The sequence below is a fragment of the Schistocerca serialis genome, chromosome 5, assembly GCF_023864345.2.
Source record: "Schistocerca serialis cubense isolate TAMUIC-IGC-003099 chromosome 5, iqSchSeri2.2, whole genome shotgun sequence".
In the NCBI taxonomy this organism is placed as follows: domain Eukaryota; kingdom Metazoa; phylum Arthropoda; class Insecta; order Orthoptera; family Acrididae; genus Schistocerca; species Schistocerca serialis.
This window is the reverse complement of record NC_064642.1, coordinates 86972066-86999008: the sequence shown is the minus strand read 5'-3', so window position 1 is coordinate 86999008 and position 26943 is coordinate 86972066. Positions and strand designations below refer to the sequence as shown.

The 26943-nt window shown below is 42.1% G+C and overlaps 1 protein-coding gene across 2 annotated transcripts in view; it reads left to right on the top strand.

Moving 5' to 3' along the window:
- The window catches only part of LOC126481682 (H(+)/Cl(-) exchange transporter 4), a 403512-nt gene that overhangs the window by 244776 nt on the left and 131793 nt on the right, over positions 1-26943 (top strand). The window contains exon 3 of one of the 2 annotated variants that reach the window (XM_050105618.1): positions 22281-22330. The exons of the other annotated variant lie outside the window; for it this stretch is intronic. The gene's annotated coding sequence lies outside the window, so the exon portion shown is untranslated. The remainder of the gene's footprint in view (positions 1-22280; positions 22331-26943) is intronic. 2 annotated transcript variants of the gene reach the window in all.

Below are 26943 nucleotides of genomic sequence, written 5' to 3'. Positions count from 1 at the left end.
CTCTTTGCTCCGTCCGTTATTGGTTATTTTGCTGCCTTGATAGTAGAATTCCTCAACTTCATCTACTTCGCGACCATCAATCTTGATGTTAAATTTCTCGCTGTTCTAATTTCTGCTACTTCTTATCACTTTCGTTCTTCGAAGCGCTCTCATTCCACATTCTGTACTCTGTTTATTCCATGTAGCAGAGCATGTAATTCTTCTTCACTCTCACTAATGATAGCAATGTCATCAGCGAATCTTATCGTTGATATCCTTTCACCTTGAATTTTAATCCTACTGATCCTTTCTTTCATTCCCATCATTGCTTCTTCGATGTGCAGATTGAACAGTAGGGACGAAAGACCACATCCCTGTCTTACACCCATTTTAATTCGAGCAGTTTGTTCTTGGTTGTCCACTCTTATTATTCCTTCTTGGATCTTGTACATATTGTATACTACACGTCTCTCCCTATAGAACAACCCTGTTTTTCTCAGAATTTCGAACATCTTGCACCATTACGCATTGTCGAACGCTTTTTCCAGGTCGACAAATCCTATGAACTTGTCTTGATTTTTCTTACTTCTATTATCAGCTTCTACGTCAGAATTGCCTCTCTGGTGCCTTTACCTTTCCTAAAGCCAGGCTGATCGTCATCTAATACCTCCACAATTTTCTTTTCGATTCTTTTGTATATTATTCCTTTGACCAACTTGGATGTATGAGCTGTTAGCTTACTGTGCGATAATTCTCGCACTTTTCAGCTCTTGCAGTTTTCGAAATTGTGTGGATAAAATTTTTCTGGAAGTCAGATGGCACGTCGCCAGACTCATACATTCTATAAACCAACGCCAGTAGCCGTTTTTTTGCAACTACCTCCAATGATTTTGGAAATTCTAATGGAATGTTATCTATCCCTTCTGCCTCATTTGATCTTAAGTGCCGGCCGGAGTGGCCAAGCGGTTCTAGGCGCTTCAGTCTGGAACTGCGCGACCGCTACGGTCGCAGTTTCGAATCCTGCCTCGGGCATGGATGTTTGTGATGTCCTTAGGTTAGTTAGGTTTAAGTAGTTCTAAGTTCTAGGGGACTGATGACCTCAGTCCCATAGTGCTCAGAGCCATTTGAACCATTTGATTTTAAGTCCTCCAAAGCTCTTTTAAATTTTGGTCCTAGTACTGGATCCCCTATCTCTTCTAAATCGACTCCTGTTTCTTCTTCTATCACATCAGACAAATCTTGCCCTTCATGGAGGCCTTCAGTTTACTCTTTCCGCCTGTTCGCTCTCTCTTCTGCATTTAACAGTGGAATTGCCGTTGCACTGATAATGTTACCACCCCTGCTTTTAATTTCACCGAAGGTAATTATGACTTTCCTGTATGAAGAGTCAGTCCTTCCAACACCTATTTCTTTCTCGATTTCTTCACATTTTTCATGGAGGCATTTCAGCATAGCTTCCCTGCACTTCCTATTTGTTTGATTCCTCAGTGACTTGTTTCTCTGTATTGCTGGATTTCCCTGAACATTTTTTATTTCCTGTTTTCATCGATCAACTGACCTATTTCTTCTGTTACTCATGGTTTCTTCGCAGTTGCCTTCTTTGTACCTATGTTTTTCTTTCCAATTTCTGTGACTGCACTTTTTACAGATATCCATTCCTCTTCAACTGTACTGCCCACTGAGCTATTCCTTATTACCACATCTATACCCTTAGAGAACTTCAAGCGTATCTCGTCATTCCATAGTATTTCTGTACCCTACTTGTTTGCCTATTGAGTCTTCCTGAGTAATCTCTTAAACTGCAGCCCACTCTTCATCACTACTACATTGTGATTTGAGTTCATATCTGCTCTTGGGTACACTTGCGATTTAATATGTGATTTCGGAATCTCTGTCTGAACATGATGTAATCTAACTGAAATCTTCCCGTATCATCCGGCCTTTTCCAAGTGTACCTCCTCCTCCTGTGATTCTTGAACAGAGTATTCGCTATTACTAGCAGAAATTTATTACATAACTTGATGAATCTTCCACCTCTCTCATTTCTTGTCCCAGGCCAATATTCTCATGTGACCTTTTCTTTTATTCCTTCTCCTACAACTGCATTCCAGTCCCTCATGACTATTAGATTTTCGTCTCCCTTGACGAACTGTATTACCTTTTCAATATCGTCATACACACTTCCTCTATCTCTTCATCTTCAGCTTACGACGTCGGTATGTATACCTGAACTGTCGTTGTCGGTATTGGTTTGATGTCGATTCTGATGAGAACAACCCTATCACTGAACTGTTCGCAGTAACACACTCTCTGTTCTACCTTCCTATTCATAACGAATTCTACTTTCGTTATAACGTTTTCTACTGCTGTTGATATTACCCTACACTCGTCTGACCAGAAATCCGTGTATTCTTTCCATTTCACTTCACTGACCCCTACTATAGCTAGATTGACCCTCTGAGTTACCCTTTTCAGATTTTCTAGCTTCCCTCCACCTTCAAGCTTCTGGCATTCCACACCCCGAGTCGTAGAACGTTACCCTTTCGCCGGCTATTGAATCTTTTTCTCATGGTCACGTCCCCCTTGGCAGTCCCCTCCCAGAGATCCGAATGGGGGACTATTCCGGCATCTTTTGCGAATGGAGAGATCATCATGACACTTATCAGTTACAGACAGCATGTCCTGTGGATACACATTATGTGTCTTTAATGCAAATGGCTTCCATTGGCTTCTGCATCCTCACGCCATTGACCACTGCTGATTCCTCCGCGTATAGGGCAGTTTCACAACCCAAGGACAAGAGAGAGACAGAAAGCGCCCTGAACCCCTGTCCGTTCCTCCACCTTCTATGAAAAGGCAGTTGGCAGAATGAAGGTGCCTTCTTACGCCGAAAGTCTTCGGCCGCCATTACTGTATTTTTCGTTGGCGGGTTTCGAACCCGGGACCGACGAGGTTCTGATTATTGATCAAAGACGCTACCACTAGCCACGAGTCTATAATCAAGTGTAGTTATAGAGTGCTGTTTCATGCCATCCATCGCACCAAACTACATCCGTCTCCGTAGCCCAGAGATAGCCAATCGATTACTGGTGGCGGAAGGAATTTTCATAACCAGTAAGTGGACAGCAAGAGGGAGAGAAATAGTAGCGTTAAAATGTATGATCAACGTGTATAGAGCATGTTCATCAATATTCTGGGTTATATCATGAACCCCCCCCCCCCTTCAATGTCTCGTGAAGTGAGGGCATTTGACATTATCGATGGAAATTCGCTTGCTGATTGGAAAATAGTAAGCGCGGCGACGTCGTTGGTGCTACTAGCGAGTCTCATGATCTTCTTTCTTTCTGGTACCACCAACAGCAAAAAAAAAAAAAAAAAAAAAAAAAAAAAAAAAAAAAAAAAAAAAATTATGGTTGCATCTTTGCCCCGAAGCACACGACTTTTCGCAGTTCTTGTGCCAGACAGACACATTTGAACAGGTCGCCCGTAAGTACTCTTTCCTTCGAGGACTGCTAGTACAGTAAGGTACGCACGAGAGCGACTGGAAGGCAGGAGAGACGTACTGGCGAAAGTAAAGTTGCTAGGGCAGATGACTCAGACGGTAAGAGCATTGCCCCTGGAGGGAAAGGTTTCTGGCTCGAGTCAAGATCCGGCACACAGTTCTAATCTACCAGGAAGTCGCAAAACAGCCTAATCACAAAGAACGTCTCGAACAGTGCTGTTTGGCTGCGGGATAAATGAATTAAATAACAAATGCTTTCGGTATTGAAGGATTAGATTTTGATGTCTCGCTCTTTTTTAACGCATCAGTTTCGTGCAGTTTGAGTTATCTTGAAATAGAGCAGTAGGTGGGAAAGTATACCATTTTATGTTAAATACTCGTATAGTTTCAAGAAGTTGCTGTGTTGAGTAATTTCCGGCCGGCCGAAGTGTCCGTGCGGTTAAAGGCGCTGCAGTCTGGAACCGCAAGACCGCTACGGTCGCAGGTTCGAATCCTGCCTCGGGCAATGATGTTTGTGATGTCCTTAGGTTAGTTAGGTTTAACTAGTTATAAGTTCTAGGGGACTAATGACCTCAGCAGTTGAGTCCCATAGTGCTCAGAGCCATTTGCACCATTTTTTTGAGTAATTTCCTTTAAACAATGCGGAAGTGACACTCCAACAGTTACACCATTTTTTTTCAATAAGAGTAGTTTTTTATTTCTGATCAAAACAGAAGTTTCACTCTTCGGAAATGCCTCGAAATGCAAGCAGTTTAAATGTTTATTATTTTTCTTTTTTTCACGTTGATGTTTGCTCCATGGTTGGTTGGTTGCTTCAGGGAAGGGGACAAAACAGCGAGTTCATCGGTCCCATCTGGTTAGGGAAGGATGGAGAAGAAAATCGGCCGTGCCCTTTCAAAGAAACCATCCCGGCTTTTGCCTGAAGCGATTTAGGGAAATTACGGAAGACCTAAACCAGGATGGCCGGACGCGAGTTTGAACCGTCGTCTTCCCGAATGCGAGTCAAGTGTGCTAACCACTGCGACACCTCGCTCAGTTTTGTTCCCTGGTTGCCTCAAGCGCCGATTTGTCTCTAAATGTTGCGTATTTTATTAGTTGTTTACCTCTGCGTATCGTACATTTCTTGAACAAGTGACGTCAGAAAATTACAATGAAGATTGTTCCTACAGTTAACGTTGTACCATCCAAGAATCGTGAGCAGGTATTCCACATAACATGTGTTGTTGTTTTTAGCTTTTCCGCTAAGCAAACAACTAAACAGTCTTTCGTCTAATTCCATTTAAAAAATGCTTCAAATGGCTCTGAGCACTATGCGACTTAACTTCTGAGGTCATCAGTGGCCTAGAACGTAGAACTAATTAAACCTAACTAACCTAAGGACATCACACACATCCATGCCCGAGGCAGGATTCGAACCTGCGACCGTTGCGGTCGCTCGGCTCCAGACTGTAGCGCCTAGAACCGCACGGCCACTCCAGCCAGCCCTACTTCCATTTAATTCTCGGTTTCGACCAATCAATGTTCTTCACTTGTACAAGATCTGCGGTCCTCATTTTAGTTTTGTTCGCCGTCTTGCTACACAAACCGATTCTCACACTCCAACGAGCGTCAACCCATAGATCATATCTACTGACCATGTTTCTTTTCACAAAACTAGTGCATCCTCTGTTTTGTATCACAAGTCTCCATTTGCTAATTTCCTTTTCCAAGTAATCTGGAGACCTATAAAATGATTCGCATTTCAAACAGGTTCAGACTTTCGTTTTCATCGTACAAGAGAAAATATTAGCATGCTTAATTTTTGTTGAACACGTCTACATCTGGAAACTAGATTACATGGATTTTGGGTATGCCACAAGAATTCTCGTTCGTCGACAAGGAGGCACTTTGAGCAGCTTCTGCACGTGATGTAATCCTTCGCGCAAGCTACTATCGCTCGGCCAGGTACACAATACTACTACGCTATTTCCATGTAACGTTACGTAAACGTCTCAGCTGACCTGTAGTCTCTGTAATTCCTTGAATATTAATTAATCTCTGTTCTGTCATTTGATTTGGCCTTTCTGACGGTTTCATGTATGACATCTCTAGACACAGCGCTGCGAGTTTGTGAAGCATTTTTTTTTTTTCTCCAGACATTGTGGTTTCGAATACTTGGGTTCGGGCCTCGCATAATGCACTGTATTCGATTTTAAATGTGCAGTTACTTTTTGTGTGTCTGTCCTTAATAATTGCTGAGTTAACTGACAAGTTAATTTACTAACGGATTTTTTTTCTTTCCTCTTCATTTTTTCCTACAGCCTTCGAAAAGGATGCACTGTCAATTGTTTACCATTTCTTTTTTTCTTAGAATATTAATTGTTTTTCTACCTTCAGGCTACATCCCTCTTGTTTTCTTACCGTATTTCTTATGGAGCTTGTTGCCGGTCCTCATTTTGCATCATATATTTCCAGTTCTTTCCAAACCTTGGCGTTTGCTTTTTCTTTCCTTGAAGTGGTTAAAGATATATATGTTTAGCCAATTGTCATTCATTCTGTATAAATGCCCGAACATCGATAATATTTCTGTTTCTGTTGTTTTTCCTCTATGTGCTGATAACATACATAATTTCTTTTAGCATCCAGGTTCATTCTGCTAAACTTGTTTCATAAGTCTAATTCGTCTAATTTATAACTGAGTGTTAAGCATTCACTTTCACAGAGTCATTCTGGTTTATTACTATTTCGTAATATATTGTTTTTCTGCTTCTGGCTGACAGTTTACATTCTTGATTATTCCATATATTCTGCTTTATGGATCCTTTCACGTATGGAAGGTATTCTGAACCGTTTTCTTCGATTATTTGGTCTATGCCTAAATGTGTGGCCCTGTAGACGTTAACTGTTTGTGTGACAAAAAGTTTTGTTGCATTTTTATGGTAATAAGAAACTTAGTTTTATCGTACACCTTCCCTACTTGCTGTCTTTTTTCATCTTTGCATCTGTGATATTTAAAGAAAGTATTTACAACCATTCACATTGCCAAGGCGGTGCAGTTTACAGCTACATTTTATTGCCCGTTTTATTCGTGGTATTTGATATTACGTTTATAGTTCATTCTACATTCTCACAACCGAAACTCCCCATCGCACCCCCCTCAGATTTAGTGGTAAGGTGGCAACAGGACACAGTGGATAGCCCGTCATAAACTAACACAGATCAAGCATGAAAACGGAAGAAGGTCTAATGGACTATGAAAAAAAAAGGAAAATAGAAACACTGATAGCAGCCGGAAGGAAGTCGCTTTCGAATGGGGACCGCAAACGTTTGATGACAAGGCGACAAGTCAACCGCATCCTCCACTGGAAAACACGTCTGCTGTGTGACGGTACGTGCGTCATGTGATAGAAAACTCTTTTCGACGAACCTAGTTTGTACAACTGGTAAATGAGTGAGATATACGTCCTTGCCCGATATACGTGTTCGTATGAATGCGAATGTGATCACTCCCAAAAAAACGATGAAAACATAATAGTTTGTCAAGTAAGCTGCAATAAATGAACGCAACAGTTTCAAAATCACACAGTTTCTCTGTGCTCGGTCAAAACAGATGTTTTTAACGCTTCTTAAGTTGCGTTCCGGTTTGGAAGTCTTGACTTCATCCGTTTATTTGTTCAAATGGTTCAAATGGCTCTGAGCACTATGGGACTTAACATCGGAGGTCATCAGTCCCCTAGAACTTAGAACTACTTAAACCTAACTAAACTAACAACATCACACACATCCATGCCCGAGGCAGGATTCAAACCCGCGACCGTAGCGGTCGCGCGGTTCCAGACTGAAGCGCCTAGAACCGCTCGCTCACTGCGGCCAGCCCCGTTTATTTGTTGTTTTCATTTCTGTGAGACATCTGTTTGGTAACTCGCCTGCTCTCACAATTCATTACATTTAATTGCGACGGTAATGCATTCTTACCACGTGACCCGTTGCCTACATCCGGTGTATAGTATGACAACTGCAGAGAGAGAGAGAACAAACATTTCAATGACCGAGCGGACAGTTCATAATGTCGTGGAAAAAAAAGGCACTATTGAGTTTTGAACACAGATCGCCCACAAGGCAGTCTGTTACCATAACCACTTACCCACGATGCCGTTAGTGATTGTAATTGCTCTTTAATGCACTTCTTGTTGTGAAAACGTTCACTTTTTTTTACGGTCCATTACACCTTCGTCCTGTTTTCATGCCTGATCTGTATCAGTTTACCGACCGAGGTGGCGCAGTGGTTAGCACACTGGACTCGCATTCGGGAGGACGACGGTTCAATCCCGTCTCCGGCCATCCTGATTTAGGTTTTCCATGATTTCCCTAAATCGCTTCAGGCAAATGCCGGGATGGTTCCTCTGAAAGGGCACGGCCGATTTCCTTCCCCCTCCTTCCCTCACCCGAGCTTGCGCTCCGTCTCTAATGACCTCGTTGTCGACGGGACGTTAAACACTAATATCCTCCTCCTCCTCTGTATCAGTTTTTGACGGTGTGTCCACTGGACCCCCTTACCACTAAATCTGAGGGGGAGCGATGGGGAGTTTCCCTTGCCAGAACATTCGCTAACACTGTTATAGGACAGTAGGACAGTAGGCATCTTGCCTGTCTCCTGTACGTATGTTTTTTAAGGATTCTGAGATTTCAATCACAGACTTTACGTTTTAAACTGTGTAAGTGTTTCTACAGGGTGTTTCAAAAATGACCGGTTTATTTGAAACGGCAATAAAAACTAAACGAGCAGCGATAGAAATACACCGTTTGTTGCAATATGCTTGGGACAACAGTACATTTTCAGGCAGACAAACTTTCGAAATTACAGTAGTTACAATTTTCAACAACAGATGGCGCTGCGGTCTGGAAAACTCTATAGTACGATATTTTCCACATATCCACCATGCGTAGCAATAATATGGCGTAGTCTCTGAATGAAATTACCCGAAACCTTTGACAACGTGTCTGGCGGAATGGCTTCACATGCAGATGAGATGTACTGCTTCAGCTGTTCAATTGTTTCTGGATTCTGGCGGTACACCTGGTCTTTCAAGTGTCCCCACAGAAAAAAGTCACAGGGGTTCATGTCTGGCGAATAGGGAGGCCAATCCACGCCGCCTCCTGTATGTTTCGGATAGCCCAAAGCAATCACACGATCATCGAAATATTCATTCAGGAAATTAAAGACGTCGGCCGTGCGATGTGGCCGGGCACCATCTTGCATAAACCACGAGGTGTTCGCAGTGTCGTCTAAGGCAGTTTGTACCGCCACAAATTCACGAAGAATGTCCAGATAGCGTGATGCAGTAATCGTTACGGATCTGAAAAATGGGCCAATGATTCCTTTGGAAGAAATGGCAGCCCAGACCAGTACTTTTTGAGGATGCAGGGACGATGGGACTGCAACATGGGGCTTTTCGGTTCCCCATATGTGCCAGTTCTGTTTATTGACGAAGCCGTCCAGGTAGAAATAAGCTTCGTCAGTAAACCAAATGCTGCCCACATGCATATCGCCGTCATCAATTCTGTGCACTATATCGTTAGCAAATGTCTCTCGTGCAGCAATGGTAGCGGCGCTGAGGGGTTGCCGCGTTTGAATTTTGTGTGGATAGAGGTGTAAACTCTGGCGCATGAGACGATACGTGGACGTTGGCGTCATTTGGACCGCAGCTGCAACACGGCGAACGGAAACCCGAGGCCACTGTTGGATCACCTACTGCACCAGCTGCGCGTTGCCCTCTGTGGTTGCCGTACGCGGTCGCCCTACCTTTCCAGCACGTTCATCTGTCACGTTCCAGTCCGTTGAAATTTTTCAAAAAGATCCTTTATTGTATCGCTTTTCGGTCCTTTGGTTACATTAAACCTCCTTTGAAAACTTCGTCTTGTTGCAACAACACTGTGTTCTAGGCGGTGGAATTCCAACACCAGAAAAATCCTCTGTTCTAAGGAATAAACCATGTTGTCCACAGCACACTTGCACGTTGTGGACAGCACACGCTTACAGCAGAAAGACGACGTACAGAATGGCGCACCCACAGACTGCGTTGTCTTCTATATCTTTCACATCACTTGCAGCGCCATCTGTTGTTGAAAATTGTAACTACTGTAATTTCGAAAGTTTGTCCGCCTGAAAATGTACTGTTGTCCCAAGCATATTGCAACAAACGGTGTATTTCTATCGCTGCTCGTTTAGTTTTTATTGCCGTTTCAAATATACCGGTCATTTTTGAAACAGCCTGTAGTAACCAACTTATATTTAGCGCAAGCTTCTCTCTATGAAGAGAGCAGCTTGTCTTCAGGTAGCCCATAAGAAATCGAGAAGAGTCTTTAGAAATCTGTAGTTGGTGATGTATTATAGATTTCAATTTAAATATTTTGTCTGAGCAGGACCTGCGTTTTCGGAAGCCTTCATTGATTTTCTGTAGATCAACTGTCTGTAGTTTCTTCAACTCCATTCATCATAATTTTTGAAAACTATTTTAAAGACAATATGCAGAAGAAGTGTTTATCTGTTTCATTAATCTCTCGACTGCTTACTGCCGTGTTCCGCGGAGTTTTCAGGTTCAATTTTTATTCATCTGGTTTAATTTCCGAAGACAGGTATGAAGTTATTACCCTGTCAGCGCAGGTCGCTGCGTCACACAACAAAGTTATAGGCCTACAATCAGAGCATTTTATTTGAAGTGTATTTGTATAGTTTCACACGCAATTGATTCTGTGGCACTGTTAACAAGTCGGAGCTTTGTATATAGTGAGTAATGATGTGCTTGCATCGAAGCAGTCACGAATGTAAATCTTCTCAATGTTGAGAATTATAGCGCACTTCACACACTGTCGTGGAGCTATTCTCCTCTTCCGAGGCTCATATAAAAATTCTGTATCATAGAGCGCTTTTCACCAAACTTTTGTGGCCTCCTCGAGATACGAAAATTCAATATATACCATTATCACCTTGGAAAGTTTCAATTTTTAATGTGTTTCCAACAGAGCTGAGTGAGTTAAGAAATTATTGCAAATATTTATTTCAAACAGGAGGCGTTAATGCGTCTTAACAAGAACTACATCACAAAATGCAGCCGACCGTACGATGTACACCAAAATGTTGTTTTGACTAGGTCGGGTGCTTCATCGACACACCAAACCCCATCTTAACGCAATGAATGTGACGTGCATCTTCAAGAACTTGAATAAAGCAATGAAGTTTATTAACTGCTGTCTGAGCCTGGTTTATGTCTCTTGGAGTTAGTAATGCCTTCACAGGCAACGCCGTCTGTAATGGCTGACAACACACAAAGCCGGCTGTTATTGTGTCCACTGCCTAATAGGAAGCGAGGAAAAACAAACAGTTGGCATGTATGTTTGTGTCTACACATGAGACAATACCGAAAACCAAAGACGCGGGAATTCTTACGTCTGTCCGCATTCTCACACATTCCCTACGTGTGTCAGCACTGTTCGCGGCATATGCCATTAGTTCCGTGATTAAAGGATATAGCCGCTCGTACAAGGTTCTTAAAAAAACTGCAAGCTATAAATGAGACTTAATTTGCATCTGAATTAAGGTAAGTGACCGTCGGATTATTTCAAGCACAGGGGTATTCCAAATTCGTGAGAGATTAAAACTGTGTGTCGGACCAGAACTTTAAGACGGAACCTTGTCGCTAGTCGTGCGTCGGTAACTCACATGGTAAGAGCATCAGATATGAAGTCCAGATCCTAAAGCATGGTCACCAACGACGTACAACACTTACAAGGGAACCTACCCCCCATCGCACCCCTCCCCCCCCCCCTTCCTCCAAATTTGGTGGTAAGATGACCCAGTGATAGGCGCGTCAAAAACTGAATACGGATCAAGCATGAAAGCCGGCCGGGGTGGCCGAGCGGTTCTAGGCGCTAGAGTCTGGAACCGCGCGACCACTACGATCGCAGGTTCGAATCCTGCCTCGGGCTTGGGTGTGTGTGATGTCCTTAGGTTAGTTAGGTTTAAGTAGTTCTAAGTTCTAGGGGACTGATGACCTCAGACGTTAAGTCCCATAGTGCTCAGAGCCATTTTTGAACCATGAAAACAGGAAAAGCTGTATTGAACTGCGAAAATGAAGCAAAATAGACACAATAAACGGTCCTAGTTCATCATATACAATAACCAATGCATTTGAACAGTAACGCCGTCGTGGTTGTGTATGCACGGTGTTGGATTGGGAAGGAGGAGGTCTGGGTTCAAATCTCCCTTGTACCTCATGCATTTTTTTTTCCACAAAACTATGAACTATCCAACCGGCAATTGACGTGTCTGTTCGCTGTATTCAAAGTTGTGTCTGTGCCGTGGTGTAATGTCCGTCTGCAACAGCGAGGTGTAGGGAAGGGACCTCCAGACGTACGCACCTCCTGCTTGTTCTACACAAGTATCACATCGTTTTGGAAATATTGAATCTTGAATTCATTTGTTGTAAAATAGTTCGCACCTGTTTATTTGTTGTTTTCACTTGTGTAAGAGGTCTATGCGGCAGCGCGCCTGTTCTCACTTTTCATCACATTTACTTGCGACGGTAATATATTCTTACCCCATGACATATTCTACAAGCTATGTCTAGTACGACAATTGCCAAGACTACAGAAGGAGAAGAGACACGTCAACGGCCGGAAGGACAGTTAATAAGTTTGGGAAAAAAGAGGCACGAAGGAAGTTTGAACAGGGATCTCCCGGTCCGCAGATCGACACCGTGACCACACAACCACGAAGCGGCGGCTCTAGCAACATGCTCGACGTTGCATCTCTTGTGCTTGGACCGCTCACTGTATCTATTTTGCTTCTTTTTCAAAATTCAGTACACTTTCTTCTTGTTTTCATGCTTGATCTGTGTTCACATTGCGATGGGCTATCCACTGGGCCATTTAATCACTAAGTCTGATGGGGGTGCCGTGCGGAGTTTCCCTAGTTACCACTGAAAGCTCATTTGTAATGAATGTCATCGGCCGGTGTAGCCGAGCGGTTCTAGGCGCTTCAGTCTGGAACGGCGCGATCGCTACGGTCGCAGGTTCGAATCCTGCCTCGGGCATGGATGTGTATGCTGTCCTTAGGTTAGTTAAGTTTAACTAGTTCTAAGTTCTAGAGGACTGGTGACCTCAGATGTTAAGTCCCATAGTGCTCATAGCCATTTTTTATAATCAACATCAACGTAAAAACACAACTACCTCCATGAACAGAGAGTGTTGCTATTTATACGGACATCCTATAGTCCAAAATGTGCATTACAACCATAATAAATTTCGAGAACCTTCTAGAAATGATAAATACTACATAACAAATATTTGGTGGTCACTGGCTTTGAAACGGTGACGCGCAGCTAGCGACGCTCACCACTACCACTCCACTTGGAGTACGGTAAAGCCCGAGGAAATACGCTTACTTAGCCTTCCATAGGCAGACCTACTGAATCTGTGTAGACACTGCGAATCTGGATTTAGTAAAACTGGAGTGAAGTATTAAATAACTCACATTTTTGTATTTGCTTCTTCACAATTATATCATAAATCGCAAAAAAGATTATTTTATCTGTTTACAGCGGCAGCGGACAGTTTTCCAGTCTGCTCGATAACATGGCAGAGATTAGACCTTAACGTCCAGTCAACAGCGCGGTCATTACAGGCGGTCCGCCCCCGGTAGCTGAGTGGTCAGCGCGACAAAATGTCAATTGTAAGAGCCTGGGTTCGATTCCCGGATGGGTCGGAGATTTCCTCCGCTCAGGGAGTGGGTGTTGTGTTGTCCTAATCACCATCATTTCATCTTCATCGACGCGCAAGTCAAATCGAAAGACTTGCACCCTGTTAATGGTCTACCCCACGGAAGGCCCTAGTCACACGACATTTTACAATATAGGCGGAGCATCAGCTAGGATTACAATAGGATGATGACGAAATCGGCGTTCCCCTTTTCAAAGGAACCCGCCCGGCATTTACCTGGAACGATTTGTGGAAATTAGTATTGCTGGAATTTGAACCGTCATTCTCACGAATGCGAGTCCAGTGTGGTAACTACTGCGCCACCTCGCTGGGTGCGAAACTGACGATCCTGGTTTTCACATTACACTCATATGTCTTCTTTGCCCTCTTTTGATGACAAATGAACCTGCAGCGGCAGTAGAAATGTGAATGGTCAAGTGAGCTTCTAATCTGCACCAAATTACATCATTTTACGTCGGAGCCGGGAGAAGTGTAATGAGACGAGGACTGCAAAGTCTCTGGCTCGAGTCACGGCTCAAGAGACATTTTTAAGCTAAGAGGAAGTTTCTAAACTGCCATATTGCGCTGCAGAGTGAAAGATTCTTAAAGGGAATTTCTCGGAGTGTAATTTTCTCGGTCCGTCATTACTGAATAAACATTTTCTCGGTTTTGTCTCCGCGTCAGTTTTTCTGTGCGAATATGATCAAAATTTGGAAGACTTTCTCTGTCGCCATCGCCGACCAGTGTGGCCGAGCGGTTCTAGGCACTACAGTCTGGAACTGCGCGACCGCTACGGTCGCAGGTTCGAATCCTGCCTCGGGCATGGACGTGTGTGATGTCCATAGGTCTGTTAGGTTTAAGTAGTTCTAAGTTCTAGGGGACTGATGACCTCAGCAGTTAAGTCCCATAGTACTCAGAGCCATTTTTTTCTGTCGCCATCGTGAGGTCGTACTAATAGGCCATGTGGTAATTTCGAATGTAGTTGGCCTATTTATATAACGGAGACGTCACCATGTAACAGAACTTCCATATGCTGCCAGAGATTGCATGTCTGTGATCGGTGATCATTTGTGGCGGTACTAAGAGGACCGTGCCTATTCGTTTACGTCCAGATTTGTATTACATGCAGGGCTTGGCCAGAAATGAGAAAGACAGAAGTGGGAGCTACAGATAGCAAAGGGCTGAGAAAAAATAGCATTCTTGTCGCGGGCGGACGAGTCATGAGACATTTACGTCAGCATAGTTTCCAGGCAGCGGTTGGCGCAGCGGAACGAGTACAGAATAGTAGTCCGAGTGTCGTGCAGCCGAGTCACTATAGGGAAACATTTTTATTTTCAGTTTCCACATTACTAACATTGCAAATATATAGAAATAATGCCCAATATCTTCTGTTTATTAATACTTTCATAAAAGGCATGAAAAGGAAAGTCAGACACTGCAAACACTTTTCTCTGTTTCGAAATACTCTGAAGAATGTCTTGAACACTTCATTTAGAGATGGTGCTCCATTGCAGTTTGTGACACAACGCTGACACAGCCGACTGGTAGAATGCACGTCTGTTGTTTACACTTATTAGTTCAAACTGCTACTGTAGTCAGCGCACTGATGTCGCTTGTACGCCGAGAATAAAATCATTCTCGGAGCTTTTCGGACGGGCGGTGTATCACAATATCCTGAAATTCTTCGGTATAGAATTCAAATTGTTACTTTTAAGAATATTTAAAGGTAAACTGTGGGCCTTTTTGTTGGAACATATAGTGTTGTGTATGTATGATCCACGGGATGTACCGCATCCGTAAATAGACATGTAACAATCAAACTGCTGCCACCAAGCGAACAGTATCGCTGTTTACACGCGACGGGAAGGTTTAACGTGCAGTTGTGAATGGTAGGACGATGTTGGACGTTGACTACGGTATACTTTGTAGTAATTAAAATTTGATCTGAAAGGCTTCTCAGAGTAAAACAAGGCAACTCATCGGTGCTTGAGAATAGCCAGTGCATCATTGTACATGTGTGTTGGTGAACGCAAGGGGTAACAGTTATTGAACTATATGAAATAAAATCGACATAACTTCTGAACCGTTTGATTTAGGACGTTCAAACTACATTGTTGGCAGCGGAGCATGATGAGAATTAGTATGCGCATTGTTGTTTGGTTTAGCGACGAAGCTCACTTTCATTTGGATGGGTTCGCCAATGAGTAAAATTAGCGCATTTGGGAGACTGAGAGCCCGCATTTCGCTATCGAGAAGCCTCTTCACCCTCAACGGGTGACTGTGTGGTGTGCAATATATAATCGGTGCGATATTCCTTGATGGCACGGTGACTACCGAACGGTACGTGGAGATTTTGAAAGACGATTTCATCCCCATTATCCAAAGTGCGACCGATTTAGACAAGATATGGTTCATGCAAGACGGATCTCGACCCCATCGAAGCAGGAGAGTGTTTGATGTCCTCGAGGAGCACCCTGGGGACCGCATTCTGACTGTGGTGTATCCAGGGGCCACTAGCATGGACCTCGATTGGCCGCCTTATTCTCTGGGTCTGAACACATGTGATTCCTTTTCGTCGAGCTGTATCAAAGACAAGGTATAAAATGGAAATGTCGTGTGGCTAAGGCCTCCCGTCTTGTAGACCGTTCGCCTGGTGCAGGTCTTTCGACTTGACGCCACTTCGGCTACCTGCGCGTCGATGGGGATGAAATGATGATGATTAGGACAGCACAACACCCAGTCCCTGAGCGGAGAAAATCTCCGACCCAGCCAGGAATCGAACCCGGGCCCGTAGGATTGACAGTCTGTCACGCTGACTACTCAGCTACCGGGGCGGACAAGGTGTTCAGCAATGACCCAAAACGATTGCTAAGCTGAAAACAGCCGTTCAGGGGGTCATCGACAGTGGGTCACGCAGAATTTTGCTATTCGTCTGCGCAACATTATCGCCAATGATGGCAGGCATACCAAACGTGTCGTAACCTAAATTCGAATATCTATAGTTACGTTTACACGTTGAATAAAGTGTGTGCACCTCGTAGTTTGTAACTAATTTGCGTTTAATTTCGTATAGTTCAATAATTGTCGCCCTGTAGATACCAAGTTAGTCTTCACGTGTCAATTTAAAATGTTTAATTAACTGCAGCCAGAAAATTCTTAATTTGAAGTCAACCATCGGTCAGAGGCTGCTGAGTTCCACTAAAATTGTGATGTCTTTCATAGACGTCAAAAAGGCAGCGGACTCTGTGGACAGAGAGACTGTGGCTGGGTTCAGACCAAAATTGACGATCAGAACCACACATTAAAAGCAACAACCTCCAAGGTGAAGTTCGTGGGGGAACTATCACGGCTTTTGAAATCAAGACAGGGGTGAGAAATTGTGACCAACTACCACCGTTACTACTCAACTGTGTTCTAGAAAAAAAGTGAGAATTTGCAAATCAGAATAAAAATAAAATATTAAGCCCTATCTGCTTAGGGAAAAAATCGGAAGGAATTAAAAACGGCCTGGCCTTTGTGGATGACTTTGCGATACTCTTGGAAAGCACAGAAGAAGCGGCCATCCAGATCAACCTCCTGGGAACTATCACCATGGGACTGAGGATCTTGATAAAAAAGACCAAATTCAAGATGCATGACAAATATCAACCAAAATCCTTGAAACAGAGATAGTCCAGATTACAAGAGTAAAGAAATTCAAGCACGTCGATGGGACCATACAATAAAATGAACTAGAAAAAGCTGCGGTAGGCTATTGGATCTCAAAAATGGAGAGAGCAAATAGCCTGACTAAACACGTTTACAACAAAAAGTGCGCCTCGTGGATTGCCAAACTCAGACACTGTAATTTTGTGACCAAAATAGAATTCCTGAATGCCAGTGAATGCCTCTCGATGAACCACAAGCAACAGAAAATTGAGATCCTGAAGAATCCTGTGGAAAAGTTTGGGTAAAACCCAGACTGAGGCAAGCTGGAACAACAAAGAAATCTACCATAATGTGGTGAAGATGTCAGAGACCAAGAGGAAAAGAAACTGATATCCTTGGAAAACTGTACCGGTGGACAAAAATAGACTATTCAAACAAGTATTTGATTACCACCGGAACACGGAACTCGAAAAGACCTCGAGGGGTCGAACACCCAGGTAGCTCTTATGCTAGAACAGGTCATGTTTAGAAACAGAGTACAAAGTCTGAGAGAGAGAAAAACAAAAGTAACAGCATAGCGTCGGCATGAAACAGCATTGTAAACCGTTTAAATTCTGTACATAGATCAAACTGAAGTTTTAGCATATTTCTAAGTGGTCTGTTCGTGAATAATACTACTAATAATGATAGATTCAGTAATGAATATATGGAATGTAAGAAACTGCAGTCTTATTAACACTGTGTTAACCGCTTTCCTCGTTACGTTTATGTAGAATGTAAGTCGTGACATCTAACAGAAATGTATGCATTGATACAGAAACAAATCGAGCAGCTTCATTCACCCTTTGGACTCTGGCACTTCCTAACACGATAGTTCCTTTTTGCATTTATGTCTCGTGGACCACTTTTTCTGTGGCGATTCCATATAATTCCTTTATATTCTATTATATGAAATTCTAAATTTGTAGAATCCTATGTGTATGGTTCTGACTCGAATAAATGAATAAATCTTCGTAGTATATTCAAGGCTTGGCTAAGAATGCACCGCCTTTGTATTGTAGTAATACCACATTTATCAGGCAGATTGCACTGTGCCGGAATTGTCGCCTACGAGTGTCCATGTATCTAGCCCCTGATAAGAAAGGCATCATCCCGACTCAGCACAAGAGGAAACGGAGAAAAAAATTAAATATAGATGCAAAAAATTGCTAATAATTCGTGGAGAGGCGCAATAGATCTCAATCTAACCTCTCAGAAGTTAACAGGTTCTTGAAAACACTATATGAGCAATTCAGAACGCAATTAGCACTCTCATACGCGATCGAATGGGTAAATAAGCTTTCCAACACTATGATATTATAACGATCTCACGGATCTTTTTGCGTTAAGCTCATAAATAATTTTAGAGCTCATCAACACACCACAAACGTAAGTACCGTACAAATTACTATTAAAGAAAATTATACGGGACAGTCGTACTGTATCACGTAATATTGACGCAACTTAACTCGTTTCTCAGATAATAACGATGTTGTACTTGATACTAAATTATTTAGTTAATTATTACTATTTCTTAATTAGAACACTTGCGCATCCGAAAATGTATAAAAACTTCTGCAGTTAATTATTTTTATAAAGCAGTCGTCGTCTCAGGCCAGAGGTGTTTGGTTACTGAAAAATGTAAATTTCGTGTGACTAGGGCCTCCTGTCGGGTAGTGCGTTCACCGGGTGCAAGTCTTTCGATTTGACGCCACTTCTGCGACTTGCGCGTCGATGGGGATTAGATGATGATGATTATAACAGCGTAACATCCAGTCCCTGAGCGGAGGGAATCTCCGACGCAGCCGGGAATCGAACCCGGGCCCTTGCGATTGACATTCTGTCACGCTGACCACTCAGCTACCGAGGGCGTAAATTGGTTACTATGGAAAGAAACAACAGTTATTTACATCCTCCGATTAGCGATACCTCTGCTAATATAGTCTTTTGTACTAAATCAGAATTATTTCGCAAGTAAATCTTTGCGTATTGGTTTATATTTGTCAATATTTGTTAAATGTAACTCGAATGTTACCTTTCAAGGCATTACGTAAATAGTAAATTTGGCGTCGTTACGCTTTGATAAAATACTTCTCTGCTTTCTTTTTAAAGACTCGTCATACATTTATTTATGTTATATCGCTGACTTGAGCGTGCTTGCTCTACTTGTTATACGCCAGATCACTAAACCTTCAACGGTCTTTTTTTTTCAGGGTTCAAAATTGGATTTCACTTTATTTAGGGTAGTGGGTAAAATGATAATACAGGGATTTGCTTTTAATTTTAAAGAGAGTTTATTTAAAATGAATCAGCTCCTTACATCAGGAGACGTTGATGTGAGCGAATGACCACAAATGTAATGCTTACTCTGAACGAGAAAAAAAAGAAAAAAACACACACACAACTGGAAACCTACTGCCACCGCCACTTTCAAACTCAACTTAAAATCAGGTTTTCAAAACTCAATCACTTCAGGTGTTGGCTTCTTCCGTAGCCACTACAATTCTAATTGAATTTCACTCGTCACTTACTACTAGAATAGTGGTAGCAGTTGGATTTTCCGTTTTCAAGTAGTTCAACTAGGGCAAGGGATCCTCGATAATTGCGTCACTAGCAATGAGCACGAGCTAAATAGGCTGGTAATCACAATTAACTTTCGGTCCGTTTGTTCCTGTACTTGATCCTACAATCAAGAAAAACTCGAGAACGACGCTCGATTATTAAATAATGCACAGTATACGACAAGTTACTACCTCGTAGTAACACTATCCTCCACAAATCTATACAGACAGCTAACACTCAACTACCTTAGAGTGTGCTTATTCCAAAAAATTCCAACAATACGCAACACCCAAATCCTTTGGCGTGTGCAACAATCACAGGTAACAAAACGATACCTCGTCAGATACTATGGCTGACATTAAAAGTTTCATTTACGGTCGTATCTATGATACACAGATACCAGTCTTCAAACTAACACAGCGTACCAACAGCGCTACACTAAGCCCGTCGCTCAAAGATCGCTTGACCACAAGTCAAGTACAAAACAAAATTACGAGAAGCTACATTCCATTAAAATTCATCAAACAGTTCCACTGACCGCGCCCTAGCATCTTTACTACATCATCTAATCTTGCATTTAAAAATCTAAATCCACCCCTTACAAGCTTCCGAAATCTTTCCAGCAAAATTCACGGAAAATCTCCAACTGTCTTGATAGTCGATACCAAATTCTCATAGCAAAGTATCGATAATGGCACACGTAAACGTGTCTCGACCCACACGCAGTAACACGACAGTCGCCTTACCGACTCAAACTCACGAACTCTTCGGCCCCTTCTTTCCGCAAAATCACAGCTGGTCCATAAATCTAGACAAACGTAGGGAACTACCATCATTCTTTAACAATCAATATATAATTTCCTGTGGCTGTCGTTCCGTTGTATAGCGGCCAGCTCGTCCAGGATGATCTCTGGGGGCCGGCCGCGGTGGCCGTGCGGTTCTAGGCGCTCCAGTCCGGAGCCGCGCTGTTGCTACGGTCGCAGGTTCGAATCCTGCCTCGGGCGTGGGTGTATGTGATGTCCTTAGGTTAGTTAGGTTTAAGTAGTTCTAAGTTCTAGGGGACTGATGACCACAGCAGTTGAGTCCCATTGTGCTCAGAGCCATTTGAACCATTTTTTTGATCTCTGGGGCGCGTTGCTGCTGTCAGCCACAGCCGCGTAGATGGTCTTCGCCGCTTCTGGGTGAACACTTATACAGCTGGTTACAATACTGACTTTTCTAGAACATATACACACACACATTGATTTCGTTACAACAAATAAAGCATTTTTACGCGCTTTATCTACTTTACAATTGTTTGCTGCTGTCATAACTTTAACGATCGCGTTTTTTACGTAATGCCACAATTTAAGTTGTTTAAAAAGTATTGTGTTCCCGTTGTTGCAAAATGTACACTGCCATAGTCTCCCTTATTATTATAATAATAATAATAATTATTATTATTATTTTCGATTATTCCCATTTAAAGAGAGCGTTTGAAAACCTTTATGATGATTGTTTATGTTTTTTTCTGAGCCCAAATTTTCTTCATGTGTTCACTGTGTTGTTTCTTTCGCTCCGCTGTCCATTTGCATCGTGGTCTCTTCTGTGTTGTGGTGTCAAATTAATGTTTTTTGATGATGATCCTAAATTCAGTTCTATTTTCTGCATCGTTTACTGTTATGTGTGCCTGTCTGAGGTCCTCTTCAACTTCTTTTATCCATTTTAATTTTCCCCTGCCTGAGTTGATTACTTTAAGAATTCGCTTTGAAATTCTGTTTTCCTTCGCCCTGTGAATACGTCCGTAGAACTGCATTCTTCTTTTCCTTATTGTATCCGTAATCTTGTCTGTGTATTTATATACTTCTGATGTTGGTCTCCTCTTCCAGATTCCTTGCTCTTGTATCGGGCCAAAAATTTTCCTTAGAATTTTCCTTTCTTGTTTTTCTATTTCTTTGATTTTAGTTTGCCCACCTATTTGTGTTGTTTCAGATGCATACAGTGCCTCCGGAAGTACGACAGTGTTGTAGTGCCTCAATTTTGCGTTAATGAATATGGACTTTCTGTTGTAATAGTTCCACTTGAGTTTATATGCTTTTTGTAGTTTTTTTATTCTTTCCTCGTTGGCCTTTTTGTTGATCCCTGATGGCTGGATGATTTCTCCCAGGTACTTAAAATGTGGTACTTGTACGATTTTCCCATGGGTTGTCACAATAGGCAATTTGTCTTATGGCAGTCTTTCTATGTACTGGGTTTTCTCATACGAGATTTGCAGGCCAGTTCTTGGTGCAATTTCGTCTAACTTCTCTATGGCGTTAGTGGCTTCTTTTCTATTATTTGTGAGGATTCCAAGGTCATCTGCAAAAGCTAAACACTTCACATTGAATCTATTATCTTTTCCAATGCCAATTTTGATTCCTTTGACTTCTTTTTCCCATGTCCTGATAGTTTTTTCAAGAATGATATTAAAGAGTCTCCCTTATTATTATTATTATTATTATTATTATTATTATTAATTCGTAGCGTAATTTATTAAATTTTGGGGATACAATGAGTAATCTACGCATCAGCATTTGTCAAACTTTCTAATTCATTGTACTACAGTAAAGTTAAAGAAATTAATAAATAAAAAGTCGTTAAAGCACTTCTCGACAAACGGCAAAGGCCCAAAGTTCGAGTATCGGTCCGGCATACAGGCCAGGAAGCGACACCAATAATTTGTTTCAGTTTTGTTCTTTTTCTGTTTCTGTTTCTATTTTCTTACCTGTTTTGGTAACATATTTGTGTCTGAATCTCAAGCGTTTCCTTATTTAATTACTTGATGTCTTGTTTGCAGGTGTTTTGCCCAACTGTACTCATTCCGTGTACGCTATCTTCAAGAGTAAGGTAAATAAATAAGTTGATTTGCTGATCTTCAGCATTCCATTAATTCTTTACACATTTCGACAAACATTCGCCAAAATGCCTTCTACCTAACAGTAACTTACGAATACTCTCTGAACCAGGGCCGGCCATGGCATGCCATACGGCTTGCGAGCCATGTTTGTGGACTGTGTGTGGACTGTGTGTGGGCCGAGACTTGGCCTGCGTCGGCGTTGTTCCGTCCTTCCCTGAAGTACTCGGTATAGCGCTATATTTCACTTAGCATCGCGGTGAGGCATTTTGCGGTCGGCACAACTCTCTTCATTTCGGCAAAATCGTGACGTCACCACCGTTTACTCTTCGCTATTGGTTCCTGGTATGATATTCACTGGTCCAGAGCCGGTTTGCACAAAATGAGGGAATCTAGATATTTATCGGCGCATGCCTTTAAAACTACATGTGAATGACAGAAGAGAGGGATGAGAATTCTCATCATCTATTACGAAGTCGCTTAATCGATGGGTAATGCAAATTTTCTGTGAAACGACATTGCAATAGCATGCAGGCAAAATTTAAGGATTTAGTTGACTCTGAAAAAGCAAACCATTACAGCGATCGCTAGACGGGATTCATCGTTCTGAACATCAGGAGTCACGTTGAGCTAAATGTACAGGCAAGGAGCACGTGGAGAAATTGGTGGTACGAATAATAAAATTTCTGGTGTCGCGTGGATTACTCCACTGCGGCAACAGTGGAACTGAACGAAGAGTATGGAGACTTTGTATGTATAACACTGCAAACTACGTTGGTTAAGTCAAGAGGCGTGCCTGGAGCGGCTTTTCGAATTAAAAACCATTGTTGTTGAATTTTTGAAGGAAAAAGGAGCGCGGAAACAAAAATTTGAACATCTGGAAATGGACTGCAGACCTTGCATTTTAACTGGACTTGATTCCACACTGCCCACAGTGTGACACTGCAAAGTATGAAACAACTAATTTCTGATTAACTTCTCGTGGTTGGGATTCACAGTCATATAATATTTCTTAATAGACATCATAGTCGCCGTTGACTGTATTAAGTATTTGTTGTTACTATTGCAATTTCGGCCTTATGGCCATTTTCAAGTAACACTGCAAAGTTACATTCTGTCAGAATATAAGACTATCTGACATGAGTACATGTCGTCGTCAAAATGCAGCGTTTTGACTGTGAAAGTCCCACAAGATCCGATGAGTACGACATTTATTGCGTCGTAATATGTTGTTAAATATATACTGAACTGTCGATGTTACCATCGTTCTTATAATCTATCACACATACAATTTCAGGTGCACTGACAACATGTGGAGCTAAGTCAGTTGGCGCGAAAAGACATTTACTAAATGTGTATTCTACATTATTATAGGCTTATCGTAATTTGTTTTCAGACTGCTTTCAAATCAGTATAAGTCCCTCAACATAAACATGTGTAATGCGCCTAAAGTGACGTAAAGATCCTTTATCTATTGACTTTATAATTTAGGTTCAGTCACTAGAATTAGGAACAAGGACCAAGTATTTCGTAGTATCTATCTGGAGCGACCGACTACTTACATCTTTCCACGACAAATGAATCAATAAATAGAATAAATCTAGTCGTGGGAAAGGTAGGCACCAGATTCAGACTTCCAGGAGGAATCCTTAGGCTCCTTGCGGTAACCTCGTTCGGTAAGTTCTTGATCAGGCTACCTTTCGTTTGTCTGACAACCGTCTCCTACCAAGATGGATTTATGATGACGATAGAGCAAATGCAGAGAGAAGCTGCGCTTTTCGTTACGGGTTTGATTAATCCGCTCGAAAATGTCGCAAAAATAATCAAAGGTACTACAAGAAAGGCACTATTCATTGCGGAGAGTCTTAATATTTTGAGAGCGCTCGTTCCAGTATCAGCCGAGAAAAATAATTAATGTCCTAATTTGTCTCTCTCGTGATGACCACGTAAGTAAAATTGAGAACATTCTTACTCGTGCACAGGAGTATGGAAAATCCGGTTTCCCTGCATCTTCCACAAATGAAATAGGAAGGCAGTGAAAATGATTGTGGATCACTATGTTCCTAAGCACACATCTGTCCGTCGCTTGCAGAGTAGATGCTGCTTTCCTCCCTTGTAAACTGTACCACTGTCCACAGCCTCACACAATTGACAGATGGAGCGGTGGTCTAGCGGTTCTAGGCGCTCAGTCTGGAACCGCGCGACTGCTACGGTCGCAGGTTCGAATCCTGCCACGGGCATGGATGTGTGTGATGTCCTTAGGTTAGTTAGGTTTAAGTAGTTCTAAGTTCTAGGGGGCTGATGACCACACATGTTAAGTCCCATAGTGCTCAGAGCCATTTGAACCATTTTTTTTGACAGATGGAGTAATTGGACGTAAAGGCGGTGGCGCTACCGGAAATTTCATCGGCAACAGGTTTATGGTATTCTGTTAGCTACGACCTCAGAATTTCTAAAATTAGCTTATGTTTCAGGCGCCACCTTTCTTGAAACTGGTCTTTATGCATGTGGCCTCTTTCCTTGTGTCCATCAGGTACTTTTGTTGACATGTATCAGCTAATTGCGCCTCCTGACCCACTCTGTCGTGTCTCATCACCGACAACCGACTGCTCGTTACTTAACGAGCTAAAATCTAGCGCACCTCTGTCGCCACCCTTCATTATGGTAATTACTCATAACAGTGGGCCAGATTTTTCGGGCGTGGACCGAGGAAATCACGGTCCCCTTTTAACCGGCACTTCTTCTGGACAGAAATTTAACCCCCCACCCCTCATTTTAGCTATAATGAGGCTGTGATGGCAGTTTACGAAGAAACAGAACCTTTTGACAGAATGCCTCCGCATTTCTGTGTCTTAAGCGAGATGTATCCGGGTTCACCGGTTTCGCGACTGCAGAAACCGCATGTCCTACTCTAGATGCAAACGAGTTTTGTTGGATATCTTGATCCCAAACGGACTGGATGCTGGGGATTCACAGGTGTCACATTTCAGAAACCGCTTCTCGTGAACTTTGTGCCCTGAGCAGTCTCGCTATTACTTCATTACTCGCTAATAAATCCCTCACAATCTCTTAAACGAATCTGTGCCAACGTTTCACTGCCTGTTTATGAGCATAAACAAATAGCCAAAGAACTTTTCAAAATTTATAACTGTACGTGGAGAAAGCTTTTTACTATTACTAGCACATGTTACAATTATATGCTATTAATATCGTCACCATCGTCATACATAAATCTTTCAGAAGTCTATGTTTATCTGAGCTTTGTTCTACACGATTTTTTATTTAACGCTGTCTTCTTTAACAGCTGGTAGGATATTCCTTCTCTCAAAACCATCTTGCTCCAAATTTCTGTACCTCTCCATCTTACTCCTTCTGTCTTCCTGCAATGGTAGCTCTTTAGAATGTATTCATTCCAATTTGCCTTCCTTTTTGTTATATACTTCAATAGATTTCGTGTTTCCTCTACTGTTTCAAACATTCCATCATTCCTGACTCTGTTGTCCCAGTTAACTTTTTCTCTTTTTTCTCTACAGCCAGATTTTAAAGTTTTCTAAATGTTTCTCATATTTCTTCCTTGATGTCCAATTTTGTGAGCCATATGTAACTTCAACCCAAGTAAAACATTCTGAAAATCTATTTCATAGATAAATTCCTACTGTTTTTGTCGTCAGTAAACCTTGTGTATTTTTTTTTAAATAATTCCTCTCCATAAACTGTCTCTATTTCTTCAATAAAGTTTCCAGCTGCACTAAGCACGCTTTCTAAGTGTGTCAAGTTGTTCACTCATTCGAATTTCTTTCGTTGTTATGTTGTATTTACTGGGCTGTGGGTCTTTGCTATTTTGAACACTTTAGTCTCTAATATGTTGAAACAGATTCCAAATTTTTCTCCTGTTTTTGTTATTGCCTTCATCATTTCCTGTAATCTTTTTTGATTTTCCACTGGGACCACATAATAATCTGCGTGTTTAATAATTTAATAGCTATTTAATATGCAGACTACCATGCGGCGCTACAGAAATTGAATTTCTACTTGAGTAGGATACAGGGCTCAGCTTTTGCACGAAACATGTGAGCGACGAGGAAGTACAGTTCACCGAAGAAGAGTGACACAAAATCCTTATATAAAATTATTCACACCAGAAGAGCCATCAAGATTTGCCTTTATTACAAAACTCGAACCAGTTATGAATCCTCGCTGAGGGAACTTTGGAGGAACGGAATGAGGGACAAAATCTTCGTCGGGTGTTTTTCGTTGCCCAGTATTTAGTTCATTTCTATGAGGATAGCAATGAAGTCTGTTAAGCGATACAGAAAACGTTCGAAATTTTCAACGGATTATTTAATATAAACGAAATGTATGCGCAGTTTCGAATACGAGCAAGAATCAGCTGTGTAAGGGAATGACGACAATGAAAATTTGTGCCGGACCTGGAATCGAACACAGATTTCCCGCTTTATGCGAGCGGTCACCTTAACCACATTGGCTATCTATGCACGACTCATGGCCAGGCTCAAACCTCCCTATCTCATCGTTGCTGCGTCACAACCTGTACTTGTACCTGTACAGGAGAAGATAATTTAATTCGCTGCCTGGTATCGGTGGT